The sequence below is a fragment of the Carassius auratus genome, chromosome 32 (assembly GCF_003368295.1).
Source record: "Carassius auratus strain Wakin chromosome 32, ASM336829v1, whole genome shotgun sequence".
Classification (NCBI taxonomy): Eukaryota; Metazoa; Chordata; class Actinopteri; order Cypriniformes; family Cyprinidae; genus Carassius; species Carassius auratus.
In genome coordinates this window covers 3169543-3192782 of record NC_039274.1, presented here as the reverse complement: position 1 = coordinate 3192782, position 23240 = coordinate 3169543, and the positions used below count along the sequence as shown (strand labels likewise).

General features: G+C 35.8%; 1 long non-coding RNA gene across 2 annotated transcripts; it reads right to left on the bottom strand.

Annotated features, from left to right (window-relative positions):
• Positions 1-6769: 6769 nt before the first annotated feature.
• On the bottom strand, positions 6770-13696 carry LOC113051347 (uncharacterized). Of its 2 annotated transcripts, none has more exons than XR_003276888.1 (5): positions 13668-13696; positions 9067-9225; positions 8829-8906; positions 7248-7299; positions 6770-7168 (listed from the first exon to the last, which is right to left on the bottom strand). It is a non-coding gene; the product is annotated as an uncharacterized LOC113051347 (long non-coding RNA). The 2 variants fall into 2 exon arrangements; XR_003276889.1 differs by lacking the exon at positions 13668-13696 and adding an exon at positions 10243-10273.
• Positions 13697-23240: the final 9544 nt, after the last annotated feature.

Genomic DNA, 23240 nt, shown 5'->3' with positions numbered 1-23240 from the left:
ATGGTGTCTGAAGTTGCACGGTGTTGCGGATAAAGATGGCGAGGATGTCCGAAGCGTGGTTCTTAATATACTAAAGAAGATCGCTCCTGGAATCGGAGACGAGCTAAATGACAGTGTCGATGTTGCTCATCGTCTGGGACCGAAACGAGCGGATGGTAAGGCCAGATCGATCATAATCCTCTTCGCACTGCGTCGCATCCGTGACTTGATTTGGGGTGCTGCCAGAGGCTGCAAATTTCTATCTGACAACAAACTGCGTCTTTCGGAGCCTCTGTCTCCCGACGATAGAGCAGCGCGGGACAAGTTGTGGCCTCTCGTGAAGAAGGCACGGGAGGAAGGCAAGAGAGCAAGCTTCCGCAGCTCTTTTGCTTTGATTGACGGGAAGCAAGTCTTCTATTCTGATGTTACCTAAGCTGACTGCACTGGCTTCTTTTCTCATGCAGCACTTTAAAACGCACAACACGATTAACAACAGTATCTGCATAAAATCATACATAAAGTTGTGTGTAACATGGAAGTTACTATTTTTGATCCCCCTTAATTGTTATCCTTAATATTAGTCTTGAATTTTTTTTTTTTAATTCTTTAATTGTTTTTCACCCTAAGTCAATATATTTCATAGGTTATTAACCACCTCTCCCTTTACATTTAGGGTTAAGCTAAAGAAAGTTACTTTTTGTGGTTTTGTTTAAATTGTTTGGTAGTTCTTATGGAGTACAAGTTCAAATCGTTGTCTGTTGCAACGTTGAATGTTCGAGGTTTGCGGGATGGTTTAAAAAGAAAAGCCATTTTTTTATTTTGTAAAAGAAGTGCAGCTGATCTTATATTTCTTCAAGAAATTCACTCAGGGGAAACAGATGTTAGATTTTGGAGGAATCAATGGGGAAACTCAATTTTCTTTAGTCATGGCAGCAATCACTCGGCAGGAACTGCTATTATGTTACACCGTTTTAGAGGGACCGTTTTAGAAACTTTGTGTTCTGAAGAAGGCAGATGGGTTATTGCCGTAATCAAACAAGATAATGCTACCTTCATAGCTTGCTGTGTATATGGTCACAATTCTTCTGCATCCAACAGAGTAATGTTCTCTCATTTAGTGGATAAACTTAGGCAAGTAAATAGGAAGTATATTGATGCTTATTTCATTTTGGGAGGAGATTTCAACGAATGCATAGATGATTGTCTGGACAGATACCCCCCTAGACTTGATGGTGGAAAAAATAATGACTTAATTTTTTCTCTTTGCACAGATCTCTCCCTGACTGATGCATGGCGGTTCTTTAACCCTTATATAAAAGATTTTACCTGGTCAAATAAAACTTTATCTCTTAGATCCAGGATTGACTTTTTTTTAATTTCTTCTTCTATTCTTAGCTATTTAAAAGATATTTCTCACACCATTGCCCCCTTATCTGATCATAAGTTAGTTTTTTTAAAGATAAGTGACGTCCAGGATAATCCGAGACTCAGGGGTTACTGGAAACTTAATAATACCTTGCTAAAAGATCAACAGTTTAATCATAGTATCATCAAGCTTATCAAAGAATTATTTACTGATTTAAATGGGGATTATAAAAAAACATGGGAGTTCTTTAAATATAAAGCCAGACATACAGCAGTTAAAAGAAGTAAAGAAATTAAAAAGAGTAAACGTCAAACTGATTCAGAGTTGGTTAATAAACTTAATGAGTTATTGACTAAAAGTAAAATTACAGAAGAAGAACATTTAGAAATAAAAAAGTTAAATTTGGAGCTTGATAAAGCCTACTTAGATTTGGCTAAAGGGGCATATACAAGGTCTCGTGCTAAATGGTTGGAGGAGGGGGAAAGCAATTCTTGTTATTTTTTTGCCCTGGAAAAAAGGAACGGTCAGAGGAAAGCTCTCTCTGCACTAAACATTGATGGAGTCATTTCTAAAGATCAAAAAGTAATATCTGATTTTGTTGCAAACTTTTATAGCACTCTTTATACCTCTAATTTCAACAATAATATTTCTGAGAAATTTATTGATTTAATTAAACACCATATTAAAGTTATTGATCGAGAGTATAGTCAAATTTGTGATTCTCCTTTATCAATTGATGAAATCAAGCAAGCTCTACATAAAATGAAAAAAGGTAGATCCCCTGGGATTGATGGGCTCTCGGTAGAATTTTATCTTCATTTTTGGGAGTTTATTAAATTACCATTATTTCATATGTATAATGAATGCATCAGTCAGGGAGATATGACGGCTACTATGAAACAGGGAGTCATCTCTCTTATACCCAAGCAAGACAAGGATCCTTTAATAATCGACAATTGGCGACCTATTACTCTGTTAACATTAGACTATAAAATATTAGCCTCTTTCTATGCTAAAAGATTAAGTTATGGTTTAGACAATATAATTTCAGAATCTCAATCTGGTTTCATGAAAGGCCGTCACATTTCTAACAACATAAGATTAGTACTGGACTTGCTGGATTATTCCGATTTAATACATTCTGATGGTCTCATACTTTTTCTCGACTTTCATAAAGCCTTTGACTCCATAGAACACAAATTTCTTTTTCGTACTCTAGAATTATTTGGATTTGGCAAAGCATTTATGGAGACTGTATCCATGTTTTATAGAGGCATTAACAGCTCAGTAATTGTGAACTTTGACACTTCTAAGAGGTTTAATATATATCGTGGAGTCAGACAGGGCTGTCCAATCTCCCCATTTTTATTTCTTTTAGCCACAGAGTTACTCTGTCTAAGAATTAAACAAGATGAAAGTTTGAAAGGAATCTCAATTTTTGACAGAGAGTTCAAAATATCACAGCTAGCAGATGACACTACGCTGTTTTTGCAGGACAAATGTCAGTTACCAAAAGCTCTGGATTTGGTTGAACAATTCTCATGTGCTTCAGGTCTAAAACTTAATACTTCGAAATGTGAAATTATAACAATTCATGATATGGATGATATAGTCTTAGGAGGCATCCTAGTTAAAAAAAGTGTAAAATATTTAGGAATTCATATCAGTAGAAATGTAATCAGTAGACATCATTTAAATTTTTCTGATACAATTATAAAAACGAAACAGATCTTTAATATCTGGCTTCAGAGAGATCTTACATTATATGGTAGAGTTCTTTTATCTAAAGTTGAAGGGCTCTCTCACTTTGTATATTCTGCTCTTTCTTTGTTTGTCAACGATAAAACTATAAAGGAAATTAATAAAATATTTTTGGATTTTATCTGGAAAAATAGACCGTACAAGTTAAAAAGAGATGTCCTTACTAACTCCAGAAGCGAAGGTGGCCTTGATTTTTTGGACTTTGCAGACACTGTAAACACCTTTAAAGTAAACTGGCTGAAAAGATGCCTTGCAAATCCAATGTCAATGTGGTTTTTTATCCCAAATAAGATATTTGACCAACTTGGTGGCCTATCTTTCTTACTGAAATGTAATTTTCTGCCTGGTAAGTTACCTATTTCCTTATCTAACTTCCACCATCAATGTCTTCTTTCCTGGAAATTGTGTTTTGTCCATGGATTCTCCCCCCATAAAGTTCTCCTTTGGAATAATGCTGATATAACGGTTAGAAATAAATCACTTTTTTTCCCTAGATGGTTTAATAATAACTTGAACTCTATTCTATCTGTGTTTGACAAGTCTGGTAATATTTTAACTTACAAACAATTTATGAATCTTCATAATTTTCCAGTCCCACCAAAGGAATATAATAATTTGATGAGAGCCATCCCAGTAGGTTTAACTCAGTTAATTTCAAGTCACCTTAAATTCAGTAAAGGCAACAGTGTTTATCCGGCTTTAAGTTTGGGGGGTATTGGTATATTAGATCGGAAATGCAATAACAGACATATCCGCAATATTTTTCAGACAAAAAGAAAGATTGTTCCAAGAGGGAAATTCTATTGGGGTTCCTTTTTAACAAATATAAATTGGAGAAAGGCCTGGCTCCTGCCAAGTAAATTTTGCATTTCTAATAAGGTAAAGGAGATCCATTATAAAATCCTTCATAAAATTTACCCCGTTAATCTGTCAATCTCAAAATATTCTAATGTCGATGAATCATGCTCGTTTTGTGGTTTTGTGGAGGAAACAGCTGCCCATTTGTTTTTTGATTGCGGTGTTACAAACAAATTATGGGGTGACATAAGCACCTACATTTCTAACCTTACAAATGTGTCCCACACTTTTATCCTCAAAGATGTTATCTTTTATTATGAAAATCCAAAGCTATTATCTGTTGAATATGTTGTTAATTTTCTTATATTGAATGCAAAATTTTTCATTCATAAACAGAAATGGCTTAAGTCTCCTTTGTCTTTCCCCCTTTTTCTTATGGAATTGGACTCTCTTGTTTCATCTCTTAGACTTACAGAGAACAAAAAGAGTAGCAAGTTTTTGATGTATTTTGACAACTTTTCCAAAAGAATGTAAGTTTATTTTTGCACTTTTATGTATCAATAATACTATAATTTTATATGCAAATCCAGAATGTCTATTTTATTTTATGTTTGCTTCTAATTGGAGTGTATTTATATCTCGCTTCCCTGTGTTTTTGTATATCTGTACAACTTTTTTTCTTGCAATAAAAAAAAAAAAAAAAAAAAAAAAACTTTAATGACATGACATCATTAGAAACCACACAAAAATATATATTTAAGAGCAAGATTAGATTAGAAAAAAATACTATATTTACCCTTTTATGGTCTTAAATATGTCACTGATTACAGAAAGTGAGCATCTCCCCAACGTTGCTCCCTGAGCATCACCCAAAAAGGTATGAAAACAGCACATGCGCATTTCCCATGCATAATGCACACAGCACCACCTACTGACGACTCAAGGAAAAATGCAGGTATTCACTGTTTCTTCTGACTTGGTAATTTACAGAAAGCAGAAAATAAAAATAAAATAAGTTTAACGATGCAAAGGGATAAATAAACTACAAAAAATTTTACCACTCGGTTACATAAAATTTACATTATAATGAAACCTGTAAAAACTTAAAAAAGAACAGATGAAGATACAGTCAAATGAATAATAAAAGGCATTGGTATTAACATTAGAAATAGGCTTATATATTCAATTCAATTCAATTCAATTCAAGTTTATTTGTATAGCGCATTTTATGATGCAAATCACTGCAAAGCAACTTTACAGAAAATTACATTTCTACAATATTTAGCTTACAAGTGGTGATCAGTTTATGTGCATATGACAGTAATTTTTTGAAAAAATTATACAAGACATAATCAACCAGACGATGGACACTATTAACAGCAATTATAATGTGATTGCATAGTAAGTAGCAATATTTGTTAGTTCTCTTTGTTGATATAGGGTTAGCATCATCTGAGGTCCTCTGAGGGTCAGCATCATCTCTTCTCAGGTGTTCTGGATCCAGATTGGAGCTTGTGTGAATCCTAGTCGCCATGGGATGTAAATCCCGTGGCAAAACAGAGAAACAAAAGGAGACCTCATTAGCATAGCTGCTGTTCCAACAAAGTAAAATGAATTAGTTTAACCTAAGCTAAAGAATAAGAATGCACATTTGATCAGATCCAACTTCAGTTACAAATTACGAGATGCATTATTTGAATGCTTGGCGAAAGAGATGTGTTTTTAATCTAGTTTTTAACAGAGCGAGTGTGTCTGAACCCCAAACATTATCAGGAAGGCTATTTCAGAGTTTGGGAGCAAAATGCGAAAAAGCTTTACCTCCTTTAGTGGACTTTGCTATCCTAGGAACTACTAAAAGTCCAGTGTTTTGTGACCTTAGGGTGCGTGATGGGTTGTAGCGTGGTAGAACACTAGTTAGGTACACAGGAGTGTAACCATTAAGGGCCTTAGGGGTAAGTAACAATAATTTGTAACTGATACAGAACTTAATAGGTAACCAGTGAAGACACTGAAAAATTGCGATAATATGATCATATTTTTTTTTTGACCAGGTAAGTACTCTAACCGCTGCATTTTGGACTACCTGTAGCTTGTTTATTGAAGATGCTGGACAGCCACTTAGAAGTGCATTACAATAGTCCATTCTAGTTCTAGCTTTTCTGCATCAGAAACAGGTAACATATTTCGTAGCTTGGAAATAATAAAGATTTCAAATATATAGAAAATGTTTACAAATTACAAGACTATCATACAAATGTCTACATTGTAAATGCATTTTCTGCTTCTGTGAAGCCCACATAACATCCAGAGGGGGATGGATATTCCTCGTGGATGGCTTTCACCACACAAGAGGGTTAAACGTTTCTGTTTCTTCTGCCCTGATGTTCCCCCTTCAGCAAGCACTCCAAAACCACACAATACGCCACCAGCCTGCACTCAAAAAAATGACTCTTTAAACTTACTTAAGTCAATTATGGACAGTGGTTCCACACAACCAAATTGTGTTTTGATAACATTAATGGAATTTTTTGAATCTATGCAAACTCCTTGTGTTGTGACAACACAACTGAATGAGGTAGAATCTATGTGAAATAGTAATGTTCAACCAACTCAATTTATTGACTTTGCTTCAACTTAAACTGGTTAAGTTAACTCAACATGTTTTGGTTTATTACAATCTAGCCAAATTTGTTTCACTCTATCAACATAAGGAGGTTTGTTTCAAATTACTCATTTCAATTATGGACAGTGGTTCCACACAATTAGTTCTAGTTACTTTAACACAATATTTTCTTTTTGAAGTTACTCCCTTCAACAAAGCATTTTTTGTGTGTTTTGTCTTGTAATGAGACAAAAGACAAGATGTCACAAATGATCAAAGTGTATTTGTTAAACAAGCAATAAATAATTACACACAGTAAAATACAGTTTAAACCACATTACAAAATTACACAAAATAGCAAATACAATTCTAATTGGCATTCATGGGCAACCAATCAAACCTTATTCCAGGAACAGGAAGTGGCTCCAGAAATAACTTCTTCAGTATTCCAAATGTGTACCTGAGTTCAGGAGGGTTGCTCAAGTTCAGTCCATAAATCAGTCCCAGTAACATGGTTTTACAGACTGTAAACTGCTATAGGTCCTGAAGAACTTTATCCTTTAAAACTCCAACTTCTGCTGGACTGTCTTCAATGATGCAGCTTCAAATAGATTCCCATGAGTCTTCTGGATCACCTCCTGACTGCTGGCAACGTCTGTATCCTAGAAGTATTTAAAAGCATGGAGAACTCAAATTATTGTGTATTAACTTTAACAAATAATTTATTAACCTTGAACTCACCATATACTCCATACTGCTAGGGTCTTCATTTGGATACTTCAATTTCATTAGTCTGAAGATGAAAACAACAAAATTTAGCCTTTGTTTTTTTTTTCTAAAATTACATGAAAAAAAGTCAGTCATTCATCTTCTTATGGGAAATCCAGGCAAGCAGTCAAGATGGGATTCTAACAAACATTACAGTGGAAAATGTTACACATCTGGAACCTGTATGGTTAACAACAGAACTGGAATGTTCCCAGACCCAGAAACATAGTAAGGACATCAGTAAAACAGTCCATGTGACACCAGTGGTTCAACCATAATTTTACAAAGTAAACAAAAATACTTTTTTGTGCAAACAAAATTAAAACAGCGACTTTATTCAACAATTCTTCTCCAAATCGCATCTTCCACCATTAATCAACAGCATGTAAATAAATCATGCACATGGTGCTGCTGACCTACAACACGCCTGCACTGAGCCTTGATTACACGCAGAGGAAAGCAATGTTCATGCCTCTTGTTACTGTCCATAATGGCAGAATATGTGATTTGGAGAAGAATTGTTGATTAAAGTCGCTATTTTTGTTTTCTTTGCACAAAATGTATTCTTGTACCTTTGTAAAAGTGTGGCTGAAGCATTGATGCCACATGGACTGTTTTACTGATGTCCTTACTATGACTCTGGGAACATTTCAGTTGCATTGCAGCCTTTATGGAGGTTCAGAAATCTCTCGCATTTTCATAAAAATATTAGGGATGCACCAATTGACCGGCCATAAATTGGAAACCAGACGGTTTTTGCTTTAAATACGCAATTGGTAATCGGCCGGTCTTTGGAATTTTTTTCAGCCGATTTTTCCGGAAGTGCGCCCGCGTGCTCCGACTACATTACTTCTGTGTGAAAGCAAACACATCCCGGGATTGATTCCAGCATTGAACTCGGGTCGGGGACGTAGTAACATTGCTGGGTTCAATCCCGGGACAAGCGCTGTGTGAACAAAAGCCAGATCTAATGCCGTGTCGTAGTGATGACATTATCGTGTGACTCTTTTACTGGCTGTTTTGAAGGAAGATCAACGTTCACTGAAAAAAAAAAAAGTACAAACTGTATGAAGCAGAGATCAGTTAGTTCCTCACTTTCCACGGTGACACCGAGATCGTTCGCCAGATTCAGTGAAAGTATTACATGCCTAATGTTTTCGACTCGTACATTACACGTCACGCCCTGATGTCACGTGTCGTTACGGGATCTGTATTTGCCGGAATCGCAGTGTGAAAGGGGCTTTATTGAGCTTTCCCTCAATTTTGGACTGTAGACTGTGGACTGTCCTTCCTTCTTGTTTGTTGCTTAAAGATAAAAAAAAAAATCGTCCAGTTTGCTTGTAAAAGAAATCGGTATCGGCCATGAAAAATCATGATCGGGGCATCCTTAAAAAATATCATAATTTGTGCTCTGAAGATGAATGATGGTCTTACGGGTTTGAAACGACATGAGGGTGAATAATGACATGTTTATTTTTGGGTGATCTAGCCATTTAAACACACCTGAACCAGCTAATCAAGGTTCTTGGGAATTTTAAAACAAAAAAGTCTTACCTGAAGTTCCAGGCAGATGTGTTAGAGCTGAACCCCACAGAACACTGGCTTTCCTAGAGCAGGTCTGGACACCCCTGCCTTGCATCAAAATAAATCTATCAGTTTATAGATATACCACATATTTTTTATTTATTGTATTAATAAACCTTATCTTATCTGTCTTTTTTTGTCAATTTCCAGTAACCAGTGAGAGAATAATGTTTTAATACAAGGTTGTGTTGAGTGCAGTTGTTCTTACCTGTGTAGTGGGCACCAAGAGGGTTTCAGTATTTGTCCAAGGTCTCTTCTTCAGTATGAAAACATCTTCGTAAATTTTGCAGTCCGAATCAAGTTTGGCAAAGATTGTTGATTCTAATGGGCCTATGGTAATTCTGGATGTCTCAAATTCTGCACAAACCTGTACACATGAAGTGCAATGTGTTACAAAAAAAAAAAAAAAAAAAAATTGAACAGCAAAAACCAATTCAATGATCAAAATATTAAGTGATTTATTTGTGTGAGTGATGAATAGTGTCATGTTTACCATTCCTAAAGGAGGACCTGATTACATATCTGGAGCATATGTATAATGTGAACAGCTCAGAGTAGTGTCCGGTTTAAAGTCATTGTATGACCACACCGCCATGTTCATAAACAAAGCTTCAAATACTCCCACTGTGCTGAGCCAGGGCTCTCAAAACTCGGTCATCATCTCATGGTTAGACATTTATTGATTATTTATCTTTTTAAATTAGTTAAAATATACATATTATAACAAATAAAGGTAATTACTTCCACTTTTTAAAGTCATTATGTATTACTAATACAATTAATTTATACAAATATATTTGGCACACAAAATGAGATAAGAGAGAAACTCCTATTCGCCATTTGATTAGTTATATGAGGAAGTAGCTGAATGACAAATCATTCTGTCTCTTAACATCTCTTATTGTAAGCCATATTTATAATATAAAGTAAAGGTAAGTGATAGGACGTTTTATTTTTGGATAAACATTTTATTAATAAATACAATCTCTCTTAAAATACCTTATTGGGTTATGATAATCAAAACAGTTTGGTTTGATCTAGCGCAGAACTAAAACTTTAATGAAGTATTTCCCCCACTTATAAAATGATTTTATTATTAGCTAGCTCCATACCGGAGAGCTGCTTTATAAAAGGAAATCAAGTTATAATTCTAGCGACACTTACTCTGTATTTTCATGTTTAATATTGAAAAGCTATCGATTGCATAAAGGACTGTTATATAAATAAACGTGACTGGACTTTTCTTTACTGGAGTGCCTGGAGAACCTCAGAGTTCGTGCAAACATCCATATCTCTGTGTTCTTAAGAGCTGCTTTTACATCGCGGTCAGTTTTTTGTTGTGTTTATGCAGTTATTGAGAGGAAGGCGTGCAGTATATATTTACATATTCATCCAAGGTTCGGATCGGGTCGGTTCAAGTATCCCAGAGTGCAGTCTGGACGATGGGGCGGGGCGACACGTTGGGGCGGGGCGACACGTGTCGCCCCGCCCACCTCAGCGGTTATTGGTTTATGATTAAGATGAGCTTATTGGTGTACAGATGAGTGACGATTTTACAGCTTATTGGTATAGAGAATTATGACGCTATTAGCAGGATTGGAATGCGGAAGTAGACACTAAGATGAATAAACTTTTAATATAAATTAAAAAGTGAATATACATGTTGTGTTTTTGCATTTATTGTTGCATTTCTACAACATCCCGTATAAATACAAAGAGTTTTGGATTACGACGAACAGAATAAAAATAAATGGTCTACTCCCTCAATGGCTGTAGTGTAGACGCTACCTCGGCATTACTCGCTGGTTTGAAAATGACACGGCAATATTATGCGAAGTGTGGTTACGTAGATAGTCATGGAGTACCTTGATTTATATATTCAAATAATATATACATACATATATGTGTGTGTGTGTGTGTATATATATATATATATATATATATATATATATGTGTGTGTGTGTGTGTGTGTATGTGTCTTGTGTGTAACAAATTGTCACCAGTCTCTGAACGTCACCAATAATATTCTGAACATTCCCTTGGCCCCTACGAAAATTTACTATGGTTCTGCTACAGTAACTATAGTAAAACTGTGGTGTTTTTATAATTACAGCTCACAGTAATTAATTTGCCAACAAATATTTTTACTACAATAAATCCATGGGTACTTTTTGCAAGGAAGGTACTATACAGGTTCTAAAGAACTTGCCCAAAAACACTTGTTACTTTCTGTTATTTGTTTTCTGAACTGCACTACTGAAAACCTCATTAATCCTCACAATCCTGTCACAACTAAACTAAGAATCCATTATGAGCAATGCATAGCAAATGATGTTATCAAACATGAGAAACCTTAAAGAATGATAGACTGATGTAAATGACTGAAACCTGTTGTCATGCACGTGTTTTCCATAGCTTTTTTATTAAAACATTATGCAGTGCAAAGTTTAACTTTAAATTACATCAATTAATAATCAAAACCAGTTGATCTCAGCCCATTCTCTATTTCCCTTCAATGAACTTAACACACAAATGTGTTTCATGCCGCAAAAAACAAAAAAACAAAAACAGTCCTTGGAACAAAATCCTGTGTAAACAAAAGCCCAGAAGATCACCACGCTGGTCTCTTCCCTGTACCCTGGGGGTTAAACTTGAAAAGGGCTCTGCACTGCAAGCATTCCCTGATGCTGTACATCCGTCTGAACTCGTTCCGGTCAGGAGACAGGAGGACAATTCTTCCAGTTGGCCACAACTTATAGTGTAAAGACAAAATACATGAAAGATAATAATAATAATACAAAAAAAGTTTAACAGCCTTCTACTACAAAATTCAATTGGAGAATGAGCATTAAACGGGGAAATCTTACTCTCTAGCCAGGCAAACTGTGCCGCTTTCCGAAAAACTTCGGAGCACAACACTAATCCATCTACAAACCAGAGAAAGTGTCAAATATGCAGAGTCACCCGCCGACAAAATAACTTCCCCGAGGATTTCCAGTGGAAGCTGTTGAATCAAAAACATACATAGGTTTATTTATACATGTATATAAAAGTTATTAAACATTATATAAACACTGAATACAGACAACCTTGCTTTAAACAAACTCTCATTAAAAACTCTATAGATTGTTGTCACAACTGCATACTCATTCTTTTATAATAACACTAATAAAATGTTAATATATACAGTACTGTGCAGAAGTATTAGTGTTAGTATTTTCACATTGAAAAAAAACTGTTTTAAGCCAAGTATTTATATCTTTTGCTGTTGTGTGTCAGTAGGATATATTAGTTTACATTTCCACACATTCATTTTGCCATTAATTGTAATAATCCAGTGAGATATTTGTATATATTTGTATGCATGATCCACATGAAGATCTTTTACATTTAATATAAATATTTCTATCTTATATGGTGAACAAAATCCACATTAGATCACAAACAGAAGTTATTTAAAAAACTTGCTGCTGTCTGAAAATGAATTAAGCTGAAATGTTTTTAAATGTCTTTGATGCTGATGTTAACTGATAGTTATATATTAAATAATCCACAGTATTGACCAATATAGTACTTGTACATAATACCAATTTCACATCTGAACAACTATGTAGCTGTAATAACTAAAATACCTCTGCATGTACACACATATGTAATTATTAGTTCTTAATGAATGTATGTGCACAAATAACCTGCTTTGCTGGACTCTGCCTGAAGACATGGTGAATGGTGAAGTTCCTCCCCTCAGTGGTTGAGCTCTAAAAGAACAAATGTCAAGAGGTAGGTATATTGCTAGATATAGTACAGAGTAATGTTTCATGTAGCAACATTCAAACAGCTACATACATTTGCGGAGTAAAGCTGTCCAGGAGAACAGAACACCACCACCTCCTAATCATGTCATCCTGAAAAATAATAATAATAATAATATACACACAAAAATCATGCATGTCTGTTCAAATAACTTGACAAATGTGATGCCATACCTCTGTAAAATCGAACCTATGAACTAAAGCCATGTACAGAGTGTACTGTTACAATCCACAAAGAACAATAAAATGAGCAATTTATAACAATTATTAACAATAATTATTCAAATTGAACGTACCATGGATAAATAAATGATCGAACATCGCATTTCATATTATAAGATATTTACACAACCACTTTTACTCACCTCAAGCAAACAACGGAATAGCGTTATTACTCTGCTGCTGTAGTTGCCACCGTTCTGTTTGTTTCAACGCAAACTGCCCCCTGCTGGCTCGGAGGAAAATGCCAAAGGCGGGGAAAACAAATATGGGCGGGGCGACACGTGTCGCTCCGCCTCGAAGTGTCGCCCCGCCCCATCGTCCAGACTGCACTCTGGGGTTACTCGGTCGGTTTGCCTCAAACTGAAGTGCTATCTTCTTCTTTTTAATTGAATCAGGAGAGTGCATTACAATCTTGCGCTACAGCGCCACACTGGTCAAACTGCATTAATGCAGGCTTTCAAATCAGGCAGATACGAGATCAAACCACTAACGTTACTCAAAAACATTTGCTGAAAATTTTATTTTTATCGTCGACGTTGTCGATAATGTCGAGTAATTGTTTCAGCCCTAGTGTATATATATATATATACTAAAGTAAATACATTACAGAGAGTCGTGCGCTTTCACATCTCCCAACGCTTCAAAATCATCTATTAACGGTGCAATAAACCGATTACACAATACTAGACTGCAAAACAAAAGCACCTCAAAACAGAAACTCTAAGAGAAATTAAAGACTTTGACTTAACACAATAAAAACTTTAGATTTTCTTACCTGACTGATACCTCTTGCTCCCCTCCACATCGTCATCAAATGCGTTGGAAATCGTCACTTCCGGTTTTTTTTGAATCACGAAATTAAACCCTTTACGTTACTTTAACGATTGATAATTAAGTAAAATTTAAAATTAAACATTTTAAGTTGATTAAACACAATACAATTGTGTTTTGTCGGAAAACTAAATATATTTGTGTTGTTTTAACAAAACATATATGTGTAAAACGAACAGTGCCGGAAAACCATTTTTTTTGAGTGTGCACTGACTGAAATATATTCAATAAATATAATAAATAAATTGGTTCATATACATATACATATATCTCGTCATTGCAATAACCTTAAAAATAAATTACACTGTTGACAGCGTGCCATTGGGTCCCTCTGGCTTTGGTTGTCGCCTCCAGTTTATGCGTGGCAATATAAACACAATGTGGAAAATGATGCAGATTAGCAGCAGAAAATAGTCGCCATCTTCAGTCAGGCAGATGTGTGATGGGACACTTTTGGCAATGTCCCTGTCGGCGTCTTGTACTTATGGCATTGCAATGTTCCATTTGTGACAACAGATGCTCTCCACTTCTGTTGGCATCTCATAACACTTAGTGAAAGAACACCACCACTTTTGAAGAGATCTCTGTCTCCCTGAGGCTTGAAGATGTGCGGCTGCTTTCTCCATCTCTCTGAGTTCTTGCTCTGAGTATTCTGGTTCAAGTGAAGTTGGGCAAAAAAAAAAAAAAAAAAAAAAAAAAAAATCCACATTGTCTGATGATATATCAAAATTGTCTTCCATTGCGATGATCTGAAATTCTAAATAACGTGAACATGCTCAGGACAGTTGGTCTTTGCGGTCGATTAGAGGTAAAAAATTTAATAAATACTTTTTAGTTTTTTTGATCAGAGCAATCATTTCGTGGCTTTACACGTCAATGTATTGTCACAAGCCGCAGGGTTTCATTTTTTTTGTATGTGTATGTTTTTTTTTACTATCAAAACCATGATTCCCATTTACTTCCATTTATATAACTGACAAGACTGCAACGGTTTGAGTTAAAAAAAAAAAAATCTTTGTATTCTACTGAAGAAACAAAGTCACCTACATCTTGGATGCCCTGGGGGTAAGCAGATAAACATCAAATTTTCATTTTTGTGTTGACTATCCCTTTAAAAGGCCATCTGCTGGGTTTCACATCCATCTCCTCTGATAGATGCGCATGATCTCTCTCATGTTGTGTCTGAGTGCCCTCCCTGTTGCACACCACATGCGTGCTTGTTCCAGGCAGGAATTCCGGGGGATAGGAATGGAAGTCGGAAGCATGACAGTCTTGTGATGAAGGAGGAGCTGTGAGGAGTGTGTGGGAAGAGAAGGCCTATATAAAGCCTCACAGCAGCTCTGGGTTACAAATGCTCTAGACAGATACAGAACAAGAGCAGCAATCCTACAGAAGAGCTTCCCTCCAGTTTCCTCATCATCTACCATCAGCAGTCTGGCTTTCTGCTTTAAAAGCGTAGATTTGGAGACCGACTCACCTTGCAAGAAAAGGAATTTGAAAGAAACTTCCCTCATTCATCCAAAACCTACAAAGATCCAGAATGTCCGCACATTCAGTGGAGATGAGCCACATGAATGCTTCGGCTGTTTACCAAATGTCCTTGGCTATGAAGGAATTTCCCCAGATGGTGGGCTTGTCCAGGACCCAAGACTGCAACAGGGCCCGCTCTGTCCTGCAGAGGAAGAGTCAGTTCAGCTGCGACAGGATTGCTGAGGAGGTGGACGAGGAAGAACCGTTCACAGTGGAAGAAGATAAAGCACGGGACACTTTTTTGCAGTCGCTTGAGAGTCTACGCAGATGCACGCAAGGACGCCAGTAACTCTAGGAGCCTGCAGGCTGGTTTGGACTTCCCCTTGAACCTGAATAGACTGAGAGACTGACATTCAGTGTAGAATGTAAGCTATTTTAAGGGAACATTCAGGCAAGATGTTTCATAATGAAGCCAGACTGACTGATCCAAACTGGTTAAACTGTAATGTATGTTTCTTTGCACTAGTAAATGGCTAATGTGTAGCATGTTACATTTAATGATAACTGAAAATGTGTTGCATGCCTCTCCATCTGGCTAAGAAAAGCTGTGGAGTTACTGGGCCGCACATTAGCACTGTCATGTTTTTGTCAAAGGCAAACATCTCCCGAGACTGTTTTCTCACAGATGCATTTGAAAATAATTGCAGTATTTTGCTTTTATATGATGTGTACAATAAAGATTTGAATGTGAAATGTGTATATGTTTTTTTTTTTTGAGTTCTCGATTTTTTTGAGTAATCCAGACTTAAAGTTTGTGTCTTTAATTTGTGCACCCAAAGTGAAAATGTTGTCATTTAGTCACCCCCATGTCATTCCAAACCTACATGACTTCTGTGGTACATAAAAAGTTAATTTGAGAAGTGATTTTTGTCCTTACAGTGACCTTACCAAGTTGTTTGGTTACCATCATCTGAATTTTTATTTTTGGTGTAACTATCTTTTGTAATCTCATTCACCCTGTTCAGTCCTGGCAATGCTGAGACCAGTGAAATTTGTGTTTTTTTGTCTTATTTATTGATTATTCTGGACTTGTATCATGATTTAAACAGACAGATGCAAAGTAATTAGGTAAATAGTGATTTTATTAATGTACAATGTTCTTTTAAACTGAGTAGCAAATTTAATATAAATACTTGATGTGTTAATGCTTGTTTATTGAAAGGCTGACAAAGTTATATCGAAAGAATAATGAGAAATCATTGTTTTCTTCTGGAATTCAAATTCTAATATCCAATACACTTTATCAAAATAAATAAATAAATAAAAAAAAGGGCCAGGAGGCTCTCTTCGTGGCACCTTTAATTAAAAATGTTTGGCATACGGTCTCAGAAAATCATGTCAAGACGGTGGAAGGACAGTATGCTATTTTGGCAAGATGCTCATTCCCTGCTTATGAAAATGGTGAAAAAAAATCTCAGGACATTCAACTCGTATATATGCCTCTCAATCTTTTTGTAACCCAAAGGAAATGTAGAGAGAACTATTACAGTTGTGCTCTTGAGCAAAGGGACCCAAGTTTATTCTAGTGTGACTGTCCTTGTAGTTAAAATGTGCTGTAAGTTGTTTTGGATAAAAGTGTCTTCTAAAAACAATACGTTTTAGTGCAGTGTTAAATATAAGATATTTTGTGGTTGGCATTATTGAGACATGTTTTCACAGAAGGCTGACATTAATCAATTCTGGGCAACATTTGTGGATGTTTGATAGACTTTCTCATTTATTTATATATGCACTGTATGTATATTTCAGTCTAGAATATAATTTTTGGTCAAGACCTGTACACGTTTTCATATTTTAATGTCATATATCTGATCTTGTGCCTTTTTATTTTCTAGGACAAGTAAATCATGACAGTAATTGATCAAGACAGCTAATCATTCTTTGTTGAGCTTTTTTCAAACTCATTTCTGCTGACGGAATTCTTCTTTCTTCTTTCCTCCATTAGGGGTCTCTGTTGTCACATCATAACTCCTGTCTCACACCTCCTCGAGTCCTTCAACATACAAAGATATTTTTGTAGACATTTAGCCTCAGCAGAGCTTGACTGTCTCCCTGAAATATATGACAGCAGCTCACAGACCTTGTCTACAAACGGGGTCCGTCATTGCACCTCTCTGGCTGTTCCGAATCCTTCAAAATGGAAATACATTCATTGTAATATGGTGAACCCCAAACATTAACCGCTGAAAGCAGCAAACCCTGTCTGTCTGTATGTGAAAGAGCGATATGATAGACTTTCATGATGGTGACACCAGTGTCAGCTCTTTGACCTAAGTGTAAAGTCCCATATGGCCTCCTGGTGCCTAATTTTTATGTTATATTGATAGATGGCTTAGATTAAAGGCCTGCGTCTTTTGGAGGTGGGTGGAGAGGTTAATTTGTTCATTATAATGGTTCAGTTTTTTTCCTCGAATGCCAGTGTCATCATTCATTTGCCCACCCACTGGAATTAATGATAAAACATCTGCACGCTGATAAACAGTATTGATAAAAAGTGCAATTAATGTTACTCACAGCAGCATTATTGACTGGACACATATATTCAAAAACACCTGATTTCTGAGTATTTGGAATAAAGAAAAGTATCAGGACGTTCAAAGCATATGGCTGGTTGGAAAAGATAAACTTGCTATAAATGAGACTGTTTTGTATTTTAAAATGTTTTAATTGAGGTATTTCTGAATTTCATAGAAAATAGCCTTTAAGAAAGTACCTAAAGCGGAACAATCTCTTTGCTATTTATTGGTTCATACCAATGGCTTCTGTTCCTCCATTGACCACTTATATTCTAAGGGAAGAAGTAATCTATTTTTACGTTTTTTCTTTCTTACATTTTTTTTTTCTTTACCGTGAAATTCATGACCAATAATTTAGAGGACCAAGCCCATCGACATGGACATTTGAGAATAAATTGAGTGTGAAGATTGAAAGGAATTAATGTCTGCTTGACTGTGAGCAGAATGCTCCTGCCATGTGAAAATGTGAGCAATATAGTGGTGAGGGTGGTATTTCTACGCTGATTTGTACATTAAAGGTTGACTTAGCAAAGTCAATTAATGTTCCTTACTTTTGAGACTCTTCTTTCTCCTAGCCACAATTCCCTTTGTGCAGTAAAAAGACCAGTGGGCAGTTTCCAATATATTAAAAAAGAGTTTTATAGCTCTTTTTAAATCACTTTTTTATCACATTTCACCCTCAACCAGCGAAGGTAATATACTTGCCCCTTACCGATGTGTTCAGGTCTTTCTTCATATCAGAGACATGAGTCGAGGGCTATTTTTAAAAAATTGAATATGCAGAGGTTTAGTTACTTCAAGGTAGTCTACATGTTTTACTTCAGATCATTTCAGGGCTAACCTTCATTGTGAATTAATAGTAAAACAATTTAACCATTAACACAAGAAGTAATTGGAAGTCAGGCCTGAAAGTGCATTTTGTGCCCAAGTATTTTGTGTTCTTTTCATTTTACAGCTGTAGACAAAGTGATCTATGATAATGCCAGTACAGGCAAAGACTGATAAGAGGCATCAGAACCAGCCAGGAAATTGGGAACGGGGCTATTCAGATATTTGTTTCTGTTGCTTCAGATTATAGCCCATCCCAATTGATTCATATTAACAACAACCTCAAAAGCTGAATTAAATTGTTGAAAGAAATGTTCCCCCTTTGCAAACATTAGTATGAATGTTTTCAGCTTATTGAGTCTGATGGCATGGTAATAGAGACATCGTGGTAAGCCCATACTGGCTTTTTTCGAATTCATTTGGGTTGGTGTGAAAACATAACACTGAATCTATAAATAAAACTCTGCATAGTTTATTATAGTAGCATATTTAGTTCACATACCGTTTGTCTTCATGAATAAGGGATATGATGGAATGTTTATGGAAATTCAAAGTTTGTGGGACGATGTTGAGAAGCAGTCATTTTCAATTGGTACGGCTTGTGTTATAACACTTGTTGGATTTGTGCTGGTCTGATGAAATCTGAGCATTGAAACATATGCAAATAAGATTATACAATAAACTGCTCCTTTTTTATCATCATTACTTCATCTCCTGCTTCACTGGTTTACTCAGTCAACTTCTTGTCTGACAGAAGACTGTTAAAAGTTTTACAGTTTTGGGCAACAGACAAGACTTGCTGTTAATGGGTTTTGGGTATTAGACAACTTTGCTGACTAGTTGTTCTGTTACCAGACAAAATGGATATTTTCTGACAGGATCTGAAGTCCGGGGCTGGATCTGATTTTTCTAGCATGAAGGCATGATCTAAGAGCACATTGATTTGATTGAAAATGATAGTTTCAATGACAATGACAATAAAAATTTCTTTTTATTCATCAAAGAATCCTAAAACAATGCATGGCTCCAAAAAATATTAAGCATCATAACGGTTTTCATTCTTGGTCACAGTAAGAAATGATTCTTGTGCATCAAATCAGTTTATTAGATTGATTTCAGAAGGATCGTGTGGCACTGAATGGCGGCTGACAATTTGGCTTTACCATTACAGTGATAAATTACATTTTCAAATATACTGAAATAGAAAACACTTCATTTAAATTGTAGTAATATTTCACACAACTGCTTTGCTGTAGGCAATATTTGATCAATTAAATGCAGCCTTAGTGAGCATTGGAGATTTTCAAAAGCATTTAAAACCTTACTCATCCAAACTATTAAATGGTGGTAACTCTAACATTTATGAAGTTTTTCAGACACATGCTCCCACTAAAACTAGGCTGGCACCCTCCTCTTTTTTTTGTCTCTGTAGTTTACCCCTGAGCTTCAGGCCTTGAAACAAATTCTCTTATCACTGTCAGCGAGTTAATTATAAATCTAACTCATCATCCTGCCACCTAGACCCTTTCCTCACCCCATGAAAAAAACAACAACTCTCTTTTCACATTTGAAATTTTTTCTCTCTTTTCTGCTTTCTGTGACAATACACCTGAAAAAAGGATGCTGTCACCCCAATAATTAAGAAATGTGACTCGGATCCATATGAACAGAACAATTTCAGATCTGTCTCAAAACTTCTTTCTTATCTGAACTGCTTGTTGCTTTACAACTACAACTGCATCTTCTTATTCACAGTCCCTGTGACTCTTTTCAACTCTTTTTTTTTTACACTTTCCACAGCTCAGACGTTGGTCTCTTGAGGAATACCAATGACCACCTTTTAGTTGCTGACTCTTGGTATACTCATCCTGCTCCCTTTTAGGTCTTCAGTGCATACGCCTCTCTTGACTTTCTTCTAATGGAAACACAGATTTTGCTCCCTTATGGTTTAAATAGTAACCACTAACAAACTTTGCTTTTTAATATTTACATGCTTCCCCTTTGTCATATTGTCTGCCATCATGGTCTCAGCTACCATTGCTCTGCTCTGACTTTCAGATCTGTCCTCCCACTCTGCTCTTTTAATGCCTGCAACAGTGAATTGAAAGCATGGTTCTTCTAATTTGCTCACGTTCAACATGGTTTGATGTTGTTTGGGCTCTTGGTTGGCATGCAGTACCTGCCGTTATCACTGTAATATTTTCAAACTTCTGCAGCAAAAGTCATCCAAGCACACCAAACAATGTGCCCACATCCTTTGTAAATTATATTGGCTGCCTGTATTTTCTTTGAATCCATTACAAGATACCTCTAACCTTTAAATGTCTCAAAGGCCTTGCATCTCGCTACCTCTGTGAGTTACTTCATCCGTACAGTAGATTTCAACTTTCTTTTGTGGGTGAAATTTAATTTTGTATCATGGCACCAAAACTCTGAATCTCATTCCCATTGAGTCTCCACAGCATCTCCTCAAATCCCAAAGAAAAACTTTTTGCACAGTACTGTGTCTCCACTTCTGATGTTTTTGTGTTTTTCTCTCTCTCTCTCTCTCTCTCTCTTGATGTAAGGTTACTCATGTCTGTCAGTGGCATCTGTCTCTTAAAAGTTCACACTTTGTTGTGATGTGATCTTGAGTTGTGGGAAAGGTGCTTAATAATAAAATGCATTATTGTTTATTATTATTATAACAGACTGTGATTGTCTGAGTGAGGCTGATCCATTGTTTATTTCTATTGTTTCAGGCCTAAACAACTGGAGAAAAACATAATGGCAACCACTTTACTAATGTGAAATGTAAATGTGACTTTCTCTATTATGTCAACACCTTGCAGATCCATTTTCCTTTTTCTGTCTTTGTTTTCATTGAAGATTTTCCATTCTACGACACAACACAACTCTTTTTTTCCCCATCAGGTTTTCATTGATTATCTTGAGGATTCCCAACCAGCACATTATACTGTGCATAATGAAATCACAACATCTCTGTGATTAGTTTTGTATTTATTTATTTATTTTCCATACACCTGAGCAAGGAGCAACACTGGAAAAAACAGACATCTACATAAATACACATTGATGATGTGCCTGTACAAGTGTCAAGCTAAAGTAATATGGACTTTAATCATGGTTGGATGGTTTGTTTTCATTGACCTTTAGCATGACACTTCGCCTGTATGGTATCATGTAGATATACGGCAACATTTTCCTTCACTTTCTCACCTTTTAGAGAAACCTGGAAATAAATAATATATTGCTGGAAATAAAAGGGTAGGCTTTAAAGTAACCAATTATATGTAATTTACACCACATGACCTTGGACTTTTCTTTCAAGACTTCTTCCCTTCACAAGAGATATGGCCAGCTGAAGTGCTTTACAATTGCTCTATTAAACAGAGTTCACTCAAAAAAGAATCTTTGCTGAAAATGTACTTCCCAACAGGCCATACAGGGTGTAGATGAGTTTGTTTCTTCATCAAAACAGATTTGCATTATAAATTTGGCATTATATAACTTTGGGTTCTGTCATCTACTGTACATTTTGGATGGTCTGAGGGTGAGTAAACTTTCAGCAAATTTGGGTGAATTGTTCCTTTTAAAAACATTTTAGATATGTTTTTTCATTGAGTTTTTGCTGAAACTTTGATACGTTCATTAGATGTTGTTAACAGATCACATTTATCTAGTGTAGATTTACAGAAAAACTAGAAAATATGAATATTGCCACATGACAACACTGTTCCACAGTGGAAAATTGCTGTGTTGTCATATAACAACTATTTGATATGGAATTGTACTCACACATTTTCTCATTTGAAGTATATAGAAATAGGCTGTATATAGGGTATAGGTAGTAACATCAGTGTAACAGAAATGAGTCGAACCAGACAAATTAAAGAGTCTATCAAAGCTGTTTGCATTGAAACACGAGCTGAATTCCTCAGGAAGTCATAAATCAGTTCTAGTGCCACAAGAACCAAGCAAGATGACCAACCAACTTGTTCACACAACAGCTTTCAACATTAAGAACCACTAGAACAATTATTTACAATTTCAATTCGAAGAAGAGAAATTTGGTGTCAAGTTTGTTATTCGTAATTGAAATGCAACGCTGGACATCACATGGAAACCCATGAGTTAAACACTTCCATTGACTTCCCCCCACCTACCAGAACCAGACTGAAATTCCTAAGGGGGAAGGGATTTTGTCTCCACAGAAGTATTTGTCAAGAGAATGGCAAAGAAACTGCTTTTGTACATATATATGGACCAGAATGAACTCAAAAAGACTTATAAATGAATCAGTCCACCGCTTCACTCCATATTCATTTATGTGTAACCCACACATTTGACTATCATGTTATAATCACTTATTGTGTATATTGTGTATATTTTTTTTTTTATAACTATGGCTTAGCTTAACGATTTGTAATTATGTTTGGTATGTCTGTGATCCAATCTGCTTGCTTGAATTAGTTCAGACAATAATTTATTTGTCCCATGTATCGTATTTGTGTTATAGGAATCAAGTCCAAAATTAGACCCTGCCAGAGCAGGAAAATTCGGACCACATGCTTGTTAAGATAAACAAATGATTTATGATACCCCCGAGCCAAGACAACATCTGATTGGACACCATGAAATCT